This window comes from Lepisosteus oculatus, chromosome 14 (assembly GCF_040954835.1).
Source record: "Lepisosteus oculatus isolate fLepOcu1 chromosome 14, fLepOcu1.hap2, whole genome shotgun sequence".
NCBI lineage: Eukaryota > Metazoa > Chordata > Actinopteri > Semionotiformes > Lepisosteidae > Lepisosteus > Lepisosteus oculatus.
In genome coordinates, this window is record NC_090709.1 from 12,711,886 (window position 1) to 12,731,778 (window position 19,893).

At 40.4% G+C, this 19,893-nt stretch overlaps 1 protein-coding gene and 2 non-coding genes across 2 annotated transcripts; 2 read left to right on the forward strand and 1 right to left on the reverse strand.

Moving 5' to 3' along the window:
- Positions 1 to 19,893, forward strand: part of LOC138242764 (zinc finger protein 271-like) — a 1,399,044-nt gene that overhangs the window by 91,894 nt on the left and 1,287,257 nt on the right.
- On the reverse strand, positions 13,058 to 13,130 carry trnak-uuu (transfer RNA lysine (anticodon UUU)). The gene has a single exon. It is a non-coding gene; the product is annotated as a tRNA-Lys (tRNA).
- On the forward strand, positions 18,953 to 19,046 carry trnai-uau (transfer RNA isoleucine (anticodon UAU)). Its single transcript has 2 exons — positions 18,953 to 18,990; positions 19,011 to 19,046. It is a non-coding gene; the product is annotated as a tRNA-Ile (tRNA).

A 19,893-nucleotide genomic window follows, 5' to 3' on the forward strand; every position in this document is an offset into this window, starting at 1 on the left:
GGCAGGGACGGGCACTTTTCAGGAGATGAAGTTCTGTTTGGAGACCCGCTGCTGTCGTAAACACTCCAAACAGGTGCTCTTGCTTTTTTTACAAAACTTTTTACTTGCTCTTTTTGAAAACGGAGACCCGCAGCCTGTGGCAAAATAACGGAATCCATGTAAGAAATAACGTCACACAGGAGTATTCATCAGTTACGGAAGAGATGTCAAAATCTTTTATTTTCATCCATCTTACCGCTTTCTTTTTCACTGTTCCTATAGTCTTTGAAGATTGTTTAGTGTGTGCGAGGTTTCCTGAAGAAGAGGCTGTGAATAAAACATTTATAATAAATTATACATTCTAGCACAACAAAAATACCTTGGATTTTGAAATACAATCGGGTATTTCAAATGAAGCCCCTTCGCACTTTGCAGGCCAGAGCAGCTGAAGCACGACGTCTCTTCCTGTAAAAAGTCTTTACCAAGACTCTAAATATCTGACTTTCAGTTTGAAGCGGTACAGCGGATTCCAGGGCACATTCATTCTTGATTCAGGAGATATATATATATATGAGTGTGCTAATGGTTAAAACTGTGTTTACATGAGGAACAAGCGGTAACATTTTCATTCCGAAAGAAAGCCAGTCTGTGCCCATTTCTCAGCGTGCACATTGTCAGGAACAACAAACCCACAGTGCCAGCAAACCTATCAATAGCCTGTAGGTACTGTCATTGAGCAGAGTAAAGTTAGCTTGAAGTTCGAAAACGATTTGGCACACCTGCAGCATTTTCACAAAACCTCTTAGGGTTATGAAAACACTTGCTTAGTGTGCAAACTACATTGTGACCATTTTCACAGCCTTCACGATGTCATTTTTAAGCCATCAAAACGATTAGTGAGCTAATTATCTTTTTAAACCTCTGGTTTTTCATTGATGTGTAACTATGCACTAACTGGAACCCGGGGGACTGCTGTGTACACACGTTCACAATGCAAGAAATACTGCTCAATAGGGCTTTGTGTAAAAAAAACAGTATATCACCATAGGAAGCAGGACAGCGCAGTCTCCAATTACCCAGACTGTATGCACAGGAATAAAGCTTTGTTTGATTTCTGAAACCCTTTCTTAATGTCCTGTTTTCATTCAGGTAAGGGTCAACTATATATACACTATAGTGCTGACAGCGGGAAAATTAAAAATATTCTTTACTCAGCAGCTTAATTAAAACAGCTCCAATGATGTTCAAACCGATTTTTTACACAGAAGACTAATACAGCTTTGCATTCTGAATCTCATTTTCTCATGCTTTTAATTAATGTGGCATTCTGCGCTGGGATAGGGGTATGCTGTTCACAAACCAATAGCATTTAAACTGCAGCACCCACAATGCTGCAACCAAGTGTTTTACACACCAGACAGCCCCCCTCACCTTATACAACCTTGCTTGGGGTTGTGAAACCTTTTTTAAAATTATTTTTTCAATACGGCACCATTAAACATGCATTACACTGGGATGGGGGGTGCTATTCATGAGTCAAAAGCTTCATCACAATATCTGAAAATTTTAGATTTGACATTCTTTTTATTTCACGCTTTCTTTTAGTTTTTCCTAATTTCACATTTTAAATAAGCTGTATCTGTAGCAAATCACAATGAAGGTGTGGTATGCAGATGTGACTGTGTAACCATCAGGCACGAAGGAGAGAAAAACAAAAAAATCTCTGGGGGTCCAAGGCCTGATGGTTGACCTCCCCTCCAGGTATGACAAGTAGTTACTAGAAACAGTTCACATGCACCACCATGCAGATTGACATGGTGAATTCTATTTCCTGTATTATGTCAGGCTAGATATTAATGTTGAGTATGTCCCATCGACTGGGTTGAGCAGTACAGGATCTTGAGTTTTGTAAGGACTCATATCGGCTGGGTTCCTTGCTTCAGAAATCCAGGAGGATCCCTTGTCATGGGGGACAGAGCTCAATATAAACCAAAGGCACCGAAGAGAGAACAGTGGCAGGCATGGTGTGGAGAAAAAAAATGGGTTAGACACAGAAAAAACAATTGCAACGTGGTTGTCTACTTACCCACCTGATATCTGTTTCTGCACTTCCTAAAGAATTAGATCACTCAGGATCAATAAGACTACAGAGATGATGTAGGAGACTACAGCATTGTTAAATATGCTTGTAGGTATGGGGCATCCTACAAGGTCTGACATATTTCCACAATTTAGGGGCTGTGTGCTTAAATGCTCTGCTACCTGCTCGCTATTATTAACGTAATCTGTTCATTGATCTAGACAGCATCCTGCAACTGCCATAATCTTACTGGAAGAAAAGGATCACTTTGGTGTCTAGGCTTTTAGTAGTGTGTCATGTCTGAAAGGTACTGTAGAGATGGTACTATTTGGGTAACCTAATAATAAGGAATCACATTAGATACACCTCTGTTGGATAGAAGCCAGTTTTCTTTGATCTTTCTTACATCGGAGTGGAATAAATCATGTTATGGTGACATACTGTTGATTTAGAATTCTTTGCACTGCTACTTTGATGTTAACACTGTGTAGTAATCATATATAAAAGGGACTGTGTTGTGTTATGATGAACTTTTTTACCGTTTTCATAATACTTTGTTTGGTTTCTGGCAATAGATAACAAATGGTTTCTAGTGATTTTTTTGTGTTCTAGTGTTTTTCATTATTTTTTCGCAAAGTGTCTGAAGAGATTTTTGGGGGAATATTGAAACTTGTACTTACATGTCTTTTGGAGTTGAATTCTGCTGAGAACACATTGACAGTCTTCTTGAGTTTCCAGCATGTCTTTTATGTAATGCTTGGGAGTAGGGGGTGGTTGCTCACTCATCAATAGTGCCTGAAATATAAAACCGTAAGAAGGGTTACGAACTGCAAAGAATCCAAAGAGTATTAATGGGTCACAGATCAAGATCTAGGTATTTGCAGAATTTGACAGATCTCTCTTGATCAAACTCCTTTTTTCTTACTTTGTGTTTTTATAGCAAGACATTATATTGTTTCTGTGCTAAATGGCAAGCTCTTTAAGGTGTTCATGTTCGTGCCTTTGTTTCTATATTATTGGAAAGAAACCTAATAATTGATTTGATGCATCCATATCTAATCATCAATCTGATACACAGTAATTCTATCTTTGAGATGCCTGTGTCATGTAATAAATTGCAAAGATTATCAATAATCTTTTATGCCTTTTTATGCCTTCTTTGGAGTGTTTTTTGAAAAGGTATCTCTAATTTATAGAACCATTAATGCCAGAAGATAACCCTGAAATCCAAACTTCCTAACAATAAACAATTATAACATCCACTGAAAAATGTCATCCTATGTTTCTGTTGAATCTAAAACTACATGTCCTGCTTAAAAAACCCTTTCATAGTGATAGTTTGCATGCAGAGCATACTCACCAAACTGGGGTTGGCAAAATGTACATATCCAGGTTACTTCATTCTTTGTGCTTTCATACTCTTCTTTTGAGATGCACAATTCATGGAACCAGTTTTCACAACTGTCACACTGGACCTACACAGAGTAAACCTTATATTAGTTCAGCTATCACATTTCATTCGCATGTTTTGTTATTATGTGCATACATTACGCATAATAATGTTACGACCCCAAGTATCTAGGGGTAAAGGGGTGTAACATTTAGAATAATTCTTTTGGAAGCAGGTGGGTTCTGGTAAGTGACTAGGAAGCACGATAACAAAGGTGGGTGTAAAAGTGATGATTTTAAGTTAAATAAGTGACTGGTCAGACACGATAACACACAGGGGTAAGGGAACTAGAGTGGTGCCAAAGAAAAGAAAATAACCAAACAAAATGGAGCTGGCTAAAAAAAGTGAGGGAAAGCTAACCTGACTGCAAAAGAAAACCCGAAACACACGGTCTTCTGCGTCTTCAACACCCTAGCTAACCTCCCCTGACTACTCAAAACCATACAAGAAAAATGGCACTCACCCGTACTTAACTAGTGTTACTAATACAAAATCATTTAAGTGTGTAGAATGTACCCAACAACCTGAACTAACCTTATACACAAAAGTTTACACAAAAACACAAGTGAACTAGGAATACAAATAAGGGAAAACAAGACTAATCGACAGGAACAGGGTACAAAAGAACATAAAGGTTGAACATGTAACATGTTAGGGCAAGATAATGGCAAAACAAGGACAAACACAAACAAACGAAAGTACAAAGAAATGAACAGAAAACAACAAACCAACAAAGCCAAAACAATAGCAAAACAAAGCGATAACCACAACTAAATGAAGCAAAGCAAAACCAAGCAGGACCAAAGTCAAACGAAAGGCTCTTCCTTCAGAAAACCTCCATGTTATATAGTGAATAAGATGCACGCTGGCTGAGAAGCTAATTGATCATGATGTCATACAGAACAGTGGTGTAATGGTGGGCCAATGGGGGCCAATGGGGGAGGGAGAACAATCAAAGGGTCAGCAGTGTGGAACATAAAAAAACACAGACCACACACTGGGACATAACAATTACACATACAGATAGAAATGATGTTCACTTTCCCAGTTTGTCTGCAGCACCAGTGTTTCTCCACACATCAGACACATGTCCTGGAGAGGAGCTATAATAAACATGCCAAATAGACTGATTTTTCCAATGTTATCTACAGATCATTGTTGCATAATTGAAGACCATTTGATAGAGACCTTTTCGTATGCACTTTCCTGATTAGGTGTTCTACTGCTTCTTAAACCGCACATTGTCATGTCTCAGAATACTCCTGTCAACACCTGTTACCCTTTTCTTGTTGCTATGACTTTAAGGGGGCACATGATAACACAGCCATGTTCAACCAGTTTGTTTCACTATGGGCAATCAAGACCCACACTTTTCCCAGACTGTGGTTGTGTCAACCACGACGAAGGCCAAAGTGTCATTGAATTTTAACTGTGCGAAATGTGATTTAATTAACTTTTCATCTCAAATGAGTTCTGCATATAAATAAATCGAGAATCTTTTTTCATTCAGACTTGTTACATAGACAGAACATGCTTCAGGAAAACAACATACACCAATAAACGCAGGCAATGATGATCAAATGGTACAATACCTGAAGCTTCAAGAATTCTGATTGACAGGTCTTCCCGCAACTTTCTTATTTCTTTGGCGCTGCTGTTCATCTCGATGTATGTTGGAATATCCAGGAAATTGTTCACGATGTCTGCGCCCATCTAACAGGTGAAGGTTTTTCACAATTATTATTTCCCTAAAAATCTCTCATACAATAGTTTTGAGACAGTCCAAAATTTCTGCATGGAAAGGTTATGCTGACCTGCATCACAAAGACCCCACAGCTTGAGGCATCTGCTTGCTTGGTGTGACCAATCACACTTGGGTGCCAGATGATATTCAACCAGTCTTCTTTTCCTAGGACGTTCCTTCGCATCTTGAAAATCCCTGTGAATCAAAATAATAGGTTATTGATAAATGAGGACATATTTGTCATGCTGAATTTGAATGTGAAATGCATGTGTGCCCGTGCAGAGTTTCACCACGAAACCAATGCTTGATTTCTTACCTGAAACTTTTTGCCACTGCAGTGGAGTCTGCCATCTCGTCACTCCCCATAGGGTCGACCACAAAGACTTTCTGGGATGGAGCACACAGATACTGCAAGAAACAAAGGGCACATCATCAGACATGAAGTTGCATTTAATGTGGGGCCAGACACACAGGCAGTTTCAGGAGTTTAATGTTGTGGAAACAAAAGTTTTTAATATTTAAATATTTTATTTATATTTATATATTATTTAACATGTAATATTTTGCAAACCTCAGCAAAGACAGTCAGAAAATGACCTAACAGTACTTTTTTTTTCCTACATGACACTTTGACCTGCTTGGTGTCACGGAGGGGGTGACTGCGGAGGATAGGGATTCTATGCGGAGGTCTTCGGAAGGGTAATGATAGGCGAAGGCGTAGTCGGAGAAGTAGCTGAGTCCAAAATCCGGGTAGTCGTAGTAGGAGCGTCGGTACAGAATCGGTAGGCGTGGCCGTCGTCTGGAAAGAAGAGCAGGGTCCAAAATCCAGGAGAGAGTAGTAGGCGCGTAGGTACAAAGTTGGGAGGCAAAGACGTAGCAGAAGAACAGCAGGGTCAAGATCCAGGAGTCAAAGAGTAGTATCACAGAATGTAAACTAGGAACTAAGCTCAGGGAGAAGATCTCAATCGTGAGCACTGAAAGGGGGTCTGGCGAGGGTTTAAATAGAGGAAAGATTGGTGCGTGCACGTTTGGGATGGGAGGAGCTCGTGGGAATGCATGACCGCCTGCCTGCGGGGGTGTAATTCATGACACTTGGTTTTCTGTTTATTACACAGCAGTATTCACAATAATATTTTAGGAAAAGTGCACTGTCACTATTGCCTTGGATACTCACTATCCATGTCCGCCTTTTTTAACAGGAGAGGAACCAATACATTGTAATTTTTTTAGATGCAACAGGGATAATCACTTGAACTGTGTTATGGTTCCAAGTGTAATTATAAACCTACGCTGTTTTGGATTACCTGCACCACACTTACCAACAACTTCCAATGGACACCACTGTTAAAAAAAACTAATTATGGCTTCATAGTTTTCAAAGTTGACCTGTAATGAAAAGAATGACGAGATTAGCAAGACAAGCTCACATGGATGGTGTGCTACCTTTGAATTTTGATTTCTGACTATAAAGGTAGTTTCTTTAGGCAGCACCATGGGCACAGTTGTGACCTGTTTTGATTGCTTGTAGCTCTCCTTGTTTCTCTATTGATAAAACAATCATCAGTTAGTGAAAAACCATGTTTGCCTCTCACTAATGTAATCCATCAACATTTGTGTTTGATGTCCTTACCTTGGACAAACGTTGTCTAGCCATGTGCTCTCTATTCCCACTTATGATTACACTAGTTGTGTAGTGGTTCATTAGGAAAACCTTCTTCCCCAAGTCCATGGATTCTTTCACTACTTGAAAGTAACACTCAATGGTCTTATGGAAAAAGCAAATACAATTGAAGAAGATATGATTTCACGCACTCACACACATTTGATTACACAAAAGCTCAGAAACCTTAACAAACCTTGCAATCAAACACTTTCATCTCACCTCGCCTATGAGCCACTCATCTGGTTTCAGAGACACAAACTCCGAGTGTCTGAGAATATATGTGTCTGCACTGTGCATGGATGGCAAAACTGCAACCACTAATTCACTCGGATTGATGTTCCAAAGGGCGTGAACCTAAAAAAGATTTACCAAGCCAAAAGCATACACAAGAGATCACTGGAGCTAACATAACGAAAATTGAGATTACACACCACTATCAACAAGTATAACAAGTTGGAGAGAAACGACAAAGAACACCTACAGTAGTAGAAGATGACATTCATAAGCTCTGAAAAAGAAGTGAATGTCCACACAGAGAAATATTTGAAATACAAATCCTACCTTCTTTCTGAAATCTGTTTTCTCTTTTATAAGTTTTGAGATGGGGCGTGCATCACAGTGTGGTGTGATCACTTCAGTCATGCCCACGGCAGCTTGCTTGGGTGACACTTTCCCTTCTTCTTTGTGCTGCCATTCTTTACATTCTATGGTTCCTGCTTTCCCCTGCTGTACTTGCAGGCCGTTGCTGTCATCTGGCGACTTTTCACTTGTTTCAATATTTCTATTGCTAACTTTTTTTTCCTGTTTTCTCATTTTTTGGGGGATTGGAATTTTCTGTGGTGCGCTGTAGAATTTATTTTTTGTTTCTTTGCCTACACCTGGTGCTCTCTTTGCCCATTGTTCCTGTGCATGTTCATGACGTGTTTTAGTGGTGATCAATGGTGTCATCAAAACCTTTTTGGGGAGATCATTTTGGATTATATGTTCTCTGTACCACCCTAGAGGGATTTTCTCATCATCGTAATAAACTCTGCTGGCTTCAGTTTCCTCCTGTGCTGAAGTATTGATTGCTTGACAACGCCAAACCATGTCTCAACATGACAGTTAGTGGCTCTTGTTTGTGCTACCTCTGACATTGATATGTCTTTTTTGCTGTCTGAAGCATATCTTGTCAGGTCACCCAACAAAATTCCACTCCACAGTGGAAATAATGCCATGTATCTTTGCAACAGAAATCTTATTATGTCTTCACAGAAATAGGGGTTCACATTGTGTTGTGTCCCATAGTCATCATGTCCTTGAACTGATATGCTGTCTTCATAAATACCTTTGAACTCCACAGCGAAAGGAGAGCAGCCCAGGCTGCCTCTCATGTTTGGGTACAGTACCTCATCTGTGTCTTTGACTTCTGCTTCCTTTTCCATCTGGTCTGGTGTGGTTGTTTGAGAAATATAAGCGTTAAGGAGGCAGACACTAGATTGGACTTCAGTTGTGAACCTCCTGCTTGAGAGTACAATACACATGTGTTTGAAAACATTTCTGGCGACACTCAAAGTTGTGCTGTTTTGCAGGATGGCAAAGGAAAATGTTGCAAAGTCTCGCAGTCCTTTGTCTGTTGTTTTTTTACTAATTGCTTGAGAGACAGCCTTTATGACATGGGCAGAGCAAAGGTGCAGAACAGTGAACATCTGAAGTTCTGTGTACTTAAGTTTGCCTTGGCAGACTTTCATTGCACGATTTAAGTATGCATGGATGGTGTCCCCATTGAAGGCAAAAAAACACTGTGAATCAGGGCCCAGCAGTAGTCAGTTTCTACATGCTGCACTCTCTCGGTAGTACATGTTGAGATGTCAAACGTGGTACTAAAGATGTGCTCCATGGTCATCTTAGTTTAGATGTACCTTTTAGAGGTGCTATTTTTCTCCATTGTTCAGCCTTTAGACATACTTTGAAAGTTTTAGGCACAGACATAATCTTTCTTAATCCCCTTTTATCCTGAGGTGACGTCCCAGACGAGCTTGCCCCCTGGGAATATTCACTGTGCTCTTCAGGCTTTTTTTCTGATTCTACACAGATTTGTTTTCTCCCTCTAACATGTCACCACTGTCTGTGCTGCCATGTGCTGCCCATGTATCTTTTGTATCTTCTGATGAACTTCTGAGCTCTGTGTTACCTTCCAAACTATGTCCCTCACTTTGACTTGAAATACTGACTATAGATTGTGTACTGTCATCTGGTTTGGAATCCCTACCAATACTCTCCTCTTTCTGCACCCTAAGCACTTGGGTTCTTACTTTTTTTCTATCTTCATGCCAAACACTGATAACCATTTCTTGTTGCTGGGGCAATCCTCTCCAAGGACTCTGTTTGACAGTGTTGACCACATATTGTCATTCCAACTATTTTTTTTCGAGTTTAGAAAACTTCAGAAATTCATTGATCATATTCCCTACTCCACCAGCCCTTGACCACAGGTCTGAGGGGTGCGTAGTGTGCTGCAGGTTCTTGTCCCATCCTGCTCTTGGTCCAGGTTGGAGGGTTGCACCGATTCTGAGTCTTATTAGCTGGTATGGATTGGTTTGGGGGTGTTGATACCAGAGTGGTCCAGGAGGGGGGTGTAGGTGTCTCGGGGGCATTCTTGATTTTCTATGACTTCAGGTTGATTCTGTTGGTTCTGAGTGTCTTGGTTATAAACGCTTGTGTGTATAGATGAAAAAGCTATTGAAGAGCACCCCATTCATCTCGGTGGAAGTTGCCATGTTCAAAAAATCCTAAAAAGAGAATTAAAGTTTCACACAACAAAGCATGACTGTGAAAGGTCAGGAGGCCTGCCTTGTGTGCACAACACTTGATTACAGTCAAAAAATCATGAAGCCATGAAGAAGACCCCACCTATCCCAGTGTATTACCTGTAGTGTTATCTTCAGAAAATCATAAAAAATAAAGAAAGGGGCCACAGCAACAGCAAGGTTGTATGAGGTTCGGGGGCCTGTCTGGTGTGTAAAACACTTGGTTTCAGCAGTGTGGCTGTTGTATTTGAATTGCTATTGAGCCATAAAAAAGACCCACCTATCCCAGTGTATTACCTTTAGTGTTATCTTCAGAAAATCATAAAAAATAAAGGGGCCACAACCCAAAACAAAGCTGGGAAAAGTCAGAGGACCTGCTTAGTGTGCAAAACACTTACATGCAGCATTGTGGGTGCTGTGGTTTAAATGCTATTGGTTTGTGAACAGAATACCCCTACCCCAGTGCATTGTGCCACATTAAATAAAAGCATGAGAAAAAGAGATTCAGAACACAAAGCTGTGTCAGTGTTCTGTGTAAATCGGTTGGAACATCATGGGAGCTGTTTTTAATAAGCCACTGAGTAAAGAATATTTTAATCTTCCTGCTGTCAGTAGTATTGTCAATATAGTTGACCCTTACCTGAATGAAAACAGGACGTAAAGGAGAGGTTTCAGAAATCAAACAAAGCTTTATTCCCGTGCTTACAGTCTGGGTAATTGGAGACTGCGCTGTTCTGCTTCCTATGGTCATATTGACCGTATTGAACAGTATTTCTCGCGTTGTGAACGTGTGCACACAGCGGTCCCCGGGTTCCAGTTCGTGCGTAATTACGCATAGATGAAAAACCGGAGGTTTAAAAAAAGATAATAAGCTCACTGATAGTTTGGTGTAGAGGCTGTGGAAATATCCACAAGTCGTGGTCTTTAAAATGCATTTGGTTTGAAGGCGTTCTGTGCTTCCATTGCGAAGATATGGACAAAAGAATATTCGATTGTGGTCAAAAAAACGTCATAAAAACGAAAGACGTGAAGGCTGAGAAAGCACTCACAATGTATTTTATACACAAAGCATGTGTTTTTGTAATTCTAAGAGATTTTGCGAAAGCCCTACAGGCGTTCCAAAATCGTTTTCTAACTTCAAGCTAACTTTACCCCGGTCACTGTGGTCAGAAAGCATTCTTGATTCTGCTTGAGCTGCTTCATGAATTCTAGCGACTGTAAGAGCTCTTTCTAAAGTCAGCCCTTCCTCCTGCAGCAATTTATAGTCTCTTATGTGCACATTTTTCCACAAGTTGATCTCTTAACATGTCAGTTTCCAATACTCCAAAGTCACAAGATTTAGCCAGTTCTCTTAGTGCAGTCACAAAAGCATCAACAGATTCGTCCTGAGACTAAGTTCTCTGCCTAAATTTATGCCGTTCCAAACCCACATTTCTCCGCGGTGTAAAGTAAGCGTCTAAGGCAGCTACAGTCTGTTCATATGTACCTTTTTCTCCAGGGAGGTTGACGAAAATCCGCTGCACGGACGCCCCGATACAGTGCAGTAATGTAGCCCGTCTCACGGCATCCGGAGCTTCTGTAGATCCACTGGCTATTTAAAAAAATCTGTAAGACTCCATCCATATCTTGTATTCCGTATACAAATCCGGTGCTCCGAGGTTCAGTAGAAGCGGTGGAAAAAGCTGGGCTTAAGCAAAGCTTCTCGGCGCGGCTGCCATATCTTTCATGGCGCAAACTAAACGAAAAGTCCGAAAATTCAGAAGTTCGTTTCTACCAGCAAGAGAACTAAAATCTGCAGTGTTCTGCTTGCTTTGAGTCCATCTCTTGTCGCCATAAATGTTGTGTATCTTAATAAAGAGACGTTTTTATATTAACTATTTTATTAACTACACAGATCACACCCTTACACCATATATTCCTGCCTTCTACTCTCTCGTTCTGTTGTCTCGCGATGTCTACTCACTATACTACATTTAGCATGACTTCTTGTTGCAGTTGAACTCAAAGCTGGAGATGATCTCCATATTCTACCGCAGTAACAAGTCCGAAACGCAGGACACAGTACACACTTTTTAAGTGAAGTCAGGTTGTTAAAAAATTAAACCAGCGACCTGTCACAGAAACGTACCCCAGTCTCCCGCGCAACAAGCGGAGGTACTCAGCACTATACTAATGAGGAGCGCTTGTCTGCAGCTGAGCGTCAGCAGTCATTTCCTCATTTTCAAAGACTTTTTCACCTGCTCTCAGCTTTTAAAGACGGTCATAAACGCTCAAGAAGTAATTCATGTCAGTTTGAAGCCTGTTTCTGTTGTCTCAGCTTTTGATAAAGAAAAGCCGTGCGTGGGAGACTCCCTCTCTGAAGAAGTTTGCCATCACCCTGCGAGAGAGAAGAGCCATCAATCACCGAGGCAACCACTGAGACAGTTAACATTAAACACGTGAAATGCGAGATGTTGTGATTTTTTTCCTGCTTAAGGCTTCTATCGTTTCTATTCTAACGAGAAAGACCTCTTTATTAGAAGTGAGATTTTAACAAACGTCTCCAGGGTTAACTGCGACCTGAACGCAACGCCTTAGACCACCAGCCATCTTGCCTGTGGTACTTATAATGAAGTACATATTTTATTTCTTTCTACTCGTTGATAAGAAAAAAAGTGAAATTATGTAATTAGGGATATGTCTTTTTTTCATGGGGAAAACTAGCCCGAGCAAAAGTAAAGTTTAGAGTAGCGCTCAATAAAAATGATCAGAACCCGAAAGCGCTTCTTATGCGGATCAGTATATTCCGATACCACTGGTTCTGCAGAAGAAATAAGAAAAGCCGAACTCAAAGCACTGCGGTGCCATTACAGGTACTCTGTCTGCTGCTGCTTTAAGATCTACTCACACCGTGTTGCCATTAAGGCTACCTAGTAAAAAAAAAAACGTATCGTCACCTTTTTGAACGTGATTATTAGACACCCGTTAAATCTCCACCGAGGTTTCTTGAGAGATCGTTCAGCGAGCGAGTAATAAAAAAACTACTTCGCTTCCAACCTCTGCTGTCACTGTAAACTCGGACGTGATGTTCTGCAGATGTGCAGTGTGCCTTTCCTCTTGTCGTATTCAAGAGTACTCACTGTGTGAGCCTCTCACTGCGTGTCCTGTACTCTACTGTGATTTAATTTAGATAATGATGTGGAGTAGAGTGACAAGATCTACTTGAACATTTTCGGTTTGTGAAATGAAACACTAAATACACTACTGTAAATACAAGTAATGGACATTTAAAATAACCACAGTACAGCTAGAAGAGTGAAAGATAAAAGACTACTTAGAATGACATTCACAATAGACTTAAGAACGGCACAGCAGCCCGAACAGGGACTTGAACCCTGGGCCCTCAGATTAAAATTCAGATGCTCTACCGACTGAGCTATCCGGGCTCTGAAAAAAAACCGACACTGTCGGGATCCTGGCAAGTCACGTGTCTCTTGTGCCGAAGAGCAGTCATACCTGACCCGTCTGGAATGACCACTGACAGACTTTATCCAGAAGCGACGGCACCACTCCCAGTAGAATGAGTGAGAAATACATCATGACATGGGAAGTCAAGGGGCTCCCACAATCCATCTTTCCTCACATTACTGATTTTTTTTTCAATAGCATTTTGACCTTTTTTCACATTCAGATTTTTTTCACATTTAATAAAATCTTTTAATCAACAAAACTAAAAAGAAAACAAATGGAACATTTTTTTTGGAACAATAATTTAAAAAAAAAATATTTCAATGCTGTGGTTGTATACGTGTGCACACCCTTTATAAAGGGAGTTGCAACAGTGCTGAAATGTAAAGAGCATTTCTGTAGAGAAAACAGCATTTTTTCTGACTTGATGTTAAGCTTAGGGAGCCTGTCTTTTAGAAATTCTATTTCTTAACACCCTGCACAGCCTCCCGACAGACTAACGAATATTTAACGTTTATTTACGTTAGAGTATGTAAAACTCAGGCTTTAACAGATGTTCATGATGTTTCACACGGGGTGTTACCTGTTGTAGTGTTTCAAAAGATGTGTTAGCGGACCACAAATTATCTTGAAAAGATTTGGGTTTGTACTGGCTGGGATTCAAACCCGACTCAATTATTTGGAAGGCGCCTGTACCACCAACGCACTTCCGAGAAGCACCTGCAAATTATCACAATCCTCTCTCTCACCTACAAAGTTATGGAGATACAGACGTCCAATGAAAACTAATTGTATTCACTCAAGGCTCCACTCTTTTGTTGTGATGTCATTTTAATTAATATTAGCTTTGATAAGGTGTCATTTTTGCCTCTTAAAGTTAAAGTCTGCTCCTTTCTTCCTGGTATAGAAATAACATGTTCCATCTTTGTTTAAAAACACCACTAAAAGTAAATTATTCAGCTCTAACGCCTGTGTGCATTGACAAGACATCTCAAAAGGACTTATCAAATAAGAACACGATCCTTCCTGTTACCATTCCTGTGGTTGGGGCGTTGTTTCACCTTTTATTTTCTTCTACAATATTTGCAGACAGGGCTTTATCACTCGAGTTGTACAGAACAAGTGTGCATCGGTCCATGAAAATAATCAGTAGTGCTGTTTTTCTATGCATAGTTTAATCAAGAGCACTTAAAAGATGCGGTTTTGGAACGGCATAAATTTAGGCAGAGAACTTAGTCTCAGGACGAATCTGTTGATGCTTTTGTGACTGCACTAAGAGAACTGGCTAAATCTTTTGACTTTGGAGTATTGGAAACTGACATGTTAAGAGATCAACTTGTCGAAAAATGTGCACATAAGAGACTATAAATTGCTGCAGGAGGAAGGGCTGACTTTAAAAAGAGCTCTTACAGTCGCTAGAATTCATGAAGCAGCTCAAGCAGAATCAAGAATGCTTTCTGACCACAGTGACAAAGTGACACTGAACGGGGCGCTCGCTCAAACTTTACAAAAAAAAGCCGAGCAGCAGGACACAGTCATGCTAGAGAAATAGAAGAACAGGGGACGGCTGACATTACATGTTACAGGTGCGGACTAACAACGCACAAAGCAGATGAATGCGGAGCGTGAACAGCAAAATGTCTACACTGCAAGAAAACAGGACATTGTGCACATGTCTGCAGAACATCACGTCTGAGTTTAAGGACAAGTATCCCTTTTATTGTTGTTGCTGCCTCCGGTTTACATTTGGCGATGTAAACCAGATTCAGAAAAAAATAATTTGAACAACCTTATTCCCATACTTACGCGAAGGGGCGGTGGTCAAGTGGTAAGGCGTTGGTCTCGTGAAGCGAAGAACGTGGGTTCAAACCCCACCCGTGCCTGTTTAATTTGTCACCGCTTTCCTTTAGTTTCAAAGTCTTAAAAAAACTCGCAATGTAGGGATCTCAATAGTAAGAGAACATAACTTTCGCCAGTGATTAGTATTCTTCCATATCCTGCCTTGTTTTTTAGTCGACAAAGCTTATCTCTCTTCACCCCATCTTCCGAATGATCGCCTCAGCAATGGGAAGGAACGTGCGCTTGGTACAGCCCCCGACTCCATGGTCTGATCACAAACAGATCTGGTGAGCTGTCAGTCCAGGTTGGAAGTAACGTTTGAAAGCACTAAAAATCTGACTTAGGAACGAGAAGACCGTGTTTTTTATACGAGTAAACGATAAAATAATATACTGCCTGCAAGACTATGTCAAGTTCAAGTTCAAGTCCAAGTTTTTTGTCATTATACTCATACACAGGTATATGGTATAACGAAATGCTATTTAGCTAGCTCTCGGACATAAGTAGTACAAAGAAAAAAACACAACATCAATATAATTGTATAACAAAAGAAAGACAACAGCCGATGTGCAAAAAACAACAACAGGCAGTGTGCAAAACAACCAAAAGGTAACAGGTTATGTGCAAAAACATGCATCAAAAGAATGAAATAAAGGGATAGAAATGATGGGGAGTGAGCTTTTGACATGTATGGTAGAGGTAGATTTTCAATGTGTGTTTGGATTTTTGGTAAGAAAGAAGGCACCGTGAGGTTCAGATCATAGGTGAGAGGTGAGGAGAGAGTGAGAGAGGCTGGGAGTTTAATAGTTTGATAGTGCGGGGCAAAAACAGTTTCTGAGTCTGGTAGTCTGGACCCGAATCCTCCGGTACCGTTTTCCATGTCATGCTAAACGCCATAAATTGTGTTTGCCCAGTCGTATCAATCGTTCTAAAGTTACGGAAAATCGGATGCGACTGGTGCAATCAGTACCCATTTTTTCAGGCTACTCAAGCGGTTTAAAACAGTAATTTCACAGCTTCGTGTCTTTTAAGCTTTGTGTTTCGATCTCCAAATAGAGGCACGGGTTCAAATCCCACTCCCGACAATCAGGCGTTTTACCCTGTCTTTTTTACCTGCCTTTACACTGTTTCAGTCGTGTTGTGCTCACTGACAATCACAGTACGAGGAAAACGGAGAAACTGCTTAGCAAAAACATAACGGACAGAAAAAAGCTTTGTAAACACGTGAATGGGATTAGCAGCAGTAAGGCATGCATTCAAATGTTTAAGGCTTATTTATAACAGCAGCAGAAGAAAGGTGCAGCCTTTGTGAGAATTTGCGGGTTTTTATGCTGCTTGGGCTTCTTTCAAGCCTATGAAGTGACCCCCGTTTTATTTTCATTTTCAAACTTCAGAACCGAATAACAAAAAGGTTTCATGTGTGACAATGTTGTGTAATGTTGAAAAAAGGGCTGGACTACTTTGTTCAGTCCAAATTCCACTATGTGAATTTATGCTTTTTTAATATAAGCATTAACAATACAATGCGTGCTCAAAAACCGTTACTTATTAGCTTAAGAAGCGGCAGTGTTTTGACAAAGTGTGGTATTCGAACAGAAAATGCTGAAGTGTTTAATACTTGCTTGTGAGCAGATCTCCCTCGATTTAGACAAACTCTTGTTTGGCCGATGATTTCAGATCAAAATCTGAATCAAGTGGAAAGAAAGCTGAATTACGCTGGGTACTGGGTATCACTGTTACGCCATCAGGTCATGCTAGGAGGATTGGGGGGGTCAAATTGACACAGAGGGACCCAATGTGGGGGCTGAACCCACAGTTCTGAGATTAAGAGATTCTTGCTCTATGGACTGCGCCTATATAACTCTTGTGCTCCAGCAGTAATGTTTCTGGGTGTAGATGAACATGACATTATAGACTGACAGCAGGAACACGTGGCCCACAGGCAGTGACAGAATCGCTATATTTGGCTGCAGTATATTGTGTTGAGAGCAGCATTAACTTTCCTGCAGAGATGGGAGTGCCTTTAATACAGCTCTTTCAATCGGACAGAGTAACAGGAACTGACCTAAAGTTTCGGCTGTGGATCCATCTCCACATGGGGGACAGTAAAATAGCGATGAAGTAATGTTTCTGGGTGTGGATGAACATGACATAATAGACTGCCAGCAGGAACACGTGGCCCACAGGCAGTGACAGTATCGCTATATTTGGCTGCAGTATATTGTGTTGAGAGCAGCAATAACTTTCCTGCAGAGATGGGAGTGCCTTTAATACAGCTCTTTCAATCGGACAGAGTAACAGGAACTGACCTAAAGTTTCAGCTGTGGATCTATCTCCACATGGGGGAAAGAGACAGTAAAATTGCGATGAAGAAACAGAAAAATTTGTGCTCGCTGCAAAGTAGGAAAGAGGTGGTCAGACACATAAAACAGCTTGGTGATAATTTGCAGCGACAATTTTATGTTATTTAGTACACGGATTTCTCTTCATGTTCCTTAAGATGTGTAATTTGTATGTTGGTTGTATGAGAACAGTTTCTCCTAAAGTCCTGTCAATTGACAGTGGAGAGCTAGCTGGTGCACATCTTCAAGAAGACTCTCTTTAAGGCGATTACAAGTTTCTCGAACAAATCTGTGTCATATTTTTAAAATAGTTTAGCTAATGAGCAACGAGAGTACAAATAAATTCTCCCACCCTCCATTTGAAGATAAAACTCCATGTGCGAGTCAAAGTTTCCTTGAAGCTACTGATGTTCGTCATTATTGGACATTCCCGGTGATATTGACTAAGAAGCTCAATATTTACGTGTTTTAGTTCAACATGTGCAAAACATCCGTATCCCCTGCAAATATCGGCAAGGTCAGTGATATTCTCAACAATTTGTGCCATTGCAATTCGTGCGATTGGTGCCATACTTTTTCGAAATGTATACTGACATGCCAGGATCAGAGGGTCATATTTAAAAAACTGGTGCATTAAAATTTCTTGTACTTCAGGATTTTGATAGTCTGTTACATTGTCTTTCACACGTCGGTGTTAGAACTGTGAGACATTTTCATAATCGGGGGAAGGCAGTAGCAATAAACAGAAAGTACAGTCACCTTTTCCCAGTGTAAGTCCTTGTTGTGGTGAGTTTTTAAAATTGGTTTGCGATTTTCTGAAATATATTCCATACAAAAATATAATTTGGACAGTCGCTATTTATTTGGATATTCCTTTTCAGTGAAGATGTCTACAGTATTCCAGCCGGATTAGTACTGATCGAAGAGAGCCATCTACAGGCGAAAGGCGACATAACATCACAGCAGCACCATTTAAGGTGGAACGAAAAACACGCATAAGAAGCTGGCGAATAAGAAGCCAACTTAAGCCTCGTAGCAGACCCTTGGAGGCACGCTCAAAATAATCATCTTTCCCAGTACTTAAGAGTCATATTTAGATCGCTTTACTGCAATTTTATTTGATTGATGGGAGATGTGAAGCCATCGAGCCTGTACTGCACTTTCACATTGAAATTGAAGCCATTTCTCATGCTTTCTCTCAGTTTCGGGGCTGCAATTGAGTGTAAAGGAGGCGACTTGAAATTGAAACATGTAATCACCTTACAGAGGGTCTTCACGACGGGGTGCGTCAGCTAGTTCTCCATTATTGTCAGTTTACTGGACTTCTGAAGAAACCTATCTACAGCGAAGATACAAACTGCACAGTTTAAGGCACATGAAGAGAAATCTGTTTGCTGATTGACTCAAAACATGTCGATACAAATAATCTGCCAGGCTGATTTACTTGTCTGACCACCTCCCTCAGTTCCCCTTTGCTGTTAGCACAATTCTTTCAGTTTCTTTTCTAGTATTTTCCTTGCTATTTTAGTGTTCCCCATGTATAGATGGATCCACAACCGAAACCGTTTTCACCCTGTGTTTCTGCAGCGTCAGTCTGTATGAGGAGCATGACTTGCACAGCTCCAGTGGCGCAATCGGTCAGCGTGCGGTACTTATACAGCAGTGCACAGCGGAGTCATGCCGCGGTTGTGAGTTCAAGCCTCACCTGGAGCAGTGTCTTTAGCTACTGAGAGCAACTGTCGAGTTTAGATACTGTTAGGTATTTGATGGAGATAAATTAACATCAAACGAACAAGTAAAGATTTATTTCGAGTCACAATCAAAGAAGTTTCCACAGCTGAAACGTTGTGTTTACTTCTATTTTCAGCATGGAATAAACCTATACTTTTCCATTTGCAGCCCACGCATGCTGTGATGCAGCTCCCTACTTAAATTACTATCAGCTGTGTACCTCCAGTTGACCTGTACACAAATATATGAGAGAGGTCTACTGAGACAAGAGGAGCACTGAAGACTTGATAAAGCTCTCGCATTAGATTCTGTGTTTATGTTGTTCCCCAGATTTGTTTTTAATGTTCTTTCTCTTTTGAAGTTGTTGCGTTTGTTTTTTTTTCTGATTGGTAGCTACAACGGGTCAGTTGCAACAAACTGGCTGCTGAAATTTGTCAGCAGCTCTGTAGCAAACCTGTTCTCAATTGCAACAAACCTAAAATAACAGCTGCTCCCCATTAGATGTTACTAAAGTAGGAGACTAAGCAGACGAAGTGGAACAATAGATTACATTGGAACTGTCCTGAATGTAGTGGAAATAATATCGTCATTAAGTAATGAACAATTGCTTTCCAGACACTACAATTATTCACAAGGAATTTTATCAATACATATTTTATTAATAAAAGTGTAGTATCTTAATAATGAAGTTTAATGTTATCTATATCAGTAGCTGTATTACAGGTAATGCATGCACAGACTTTATTATACTATAATGAATTTTCAGGTATCCCGGGGAGAGAACTGAAATGAAGGAAATACATATTTAAAAGGGGTGTAAGTCTTAAAT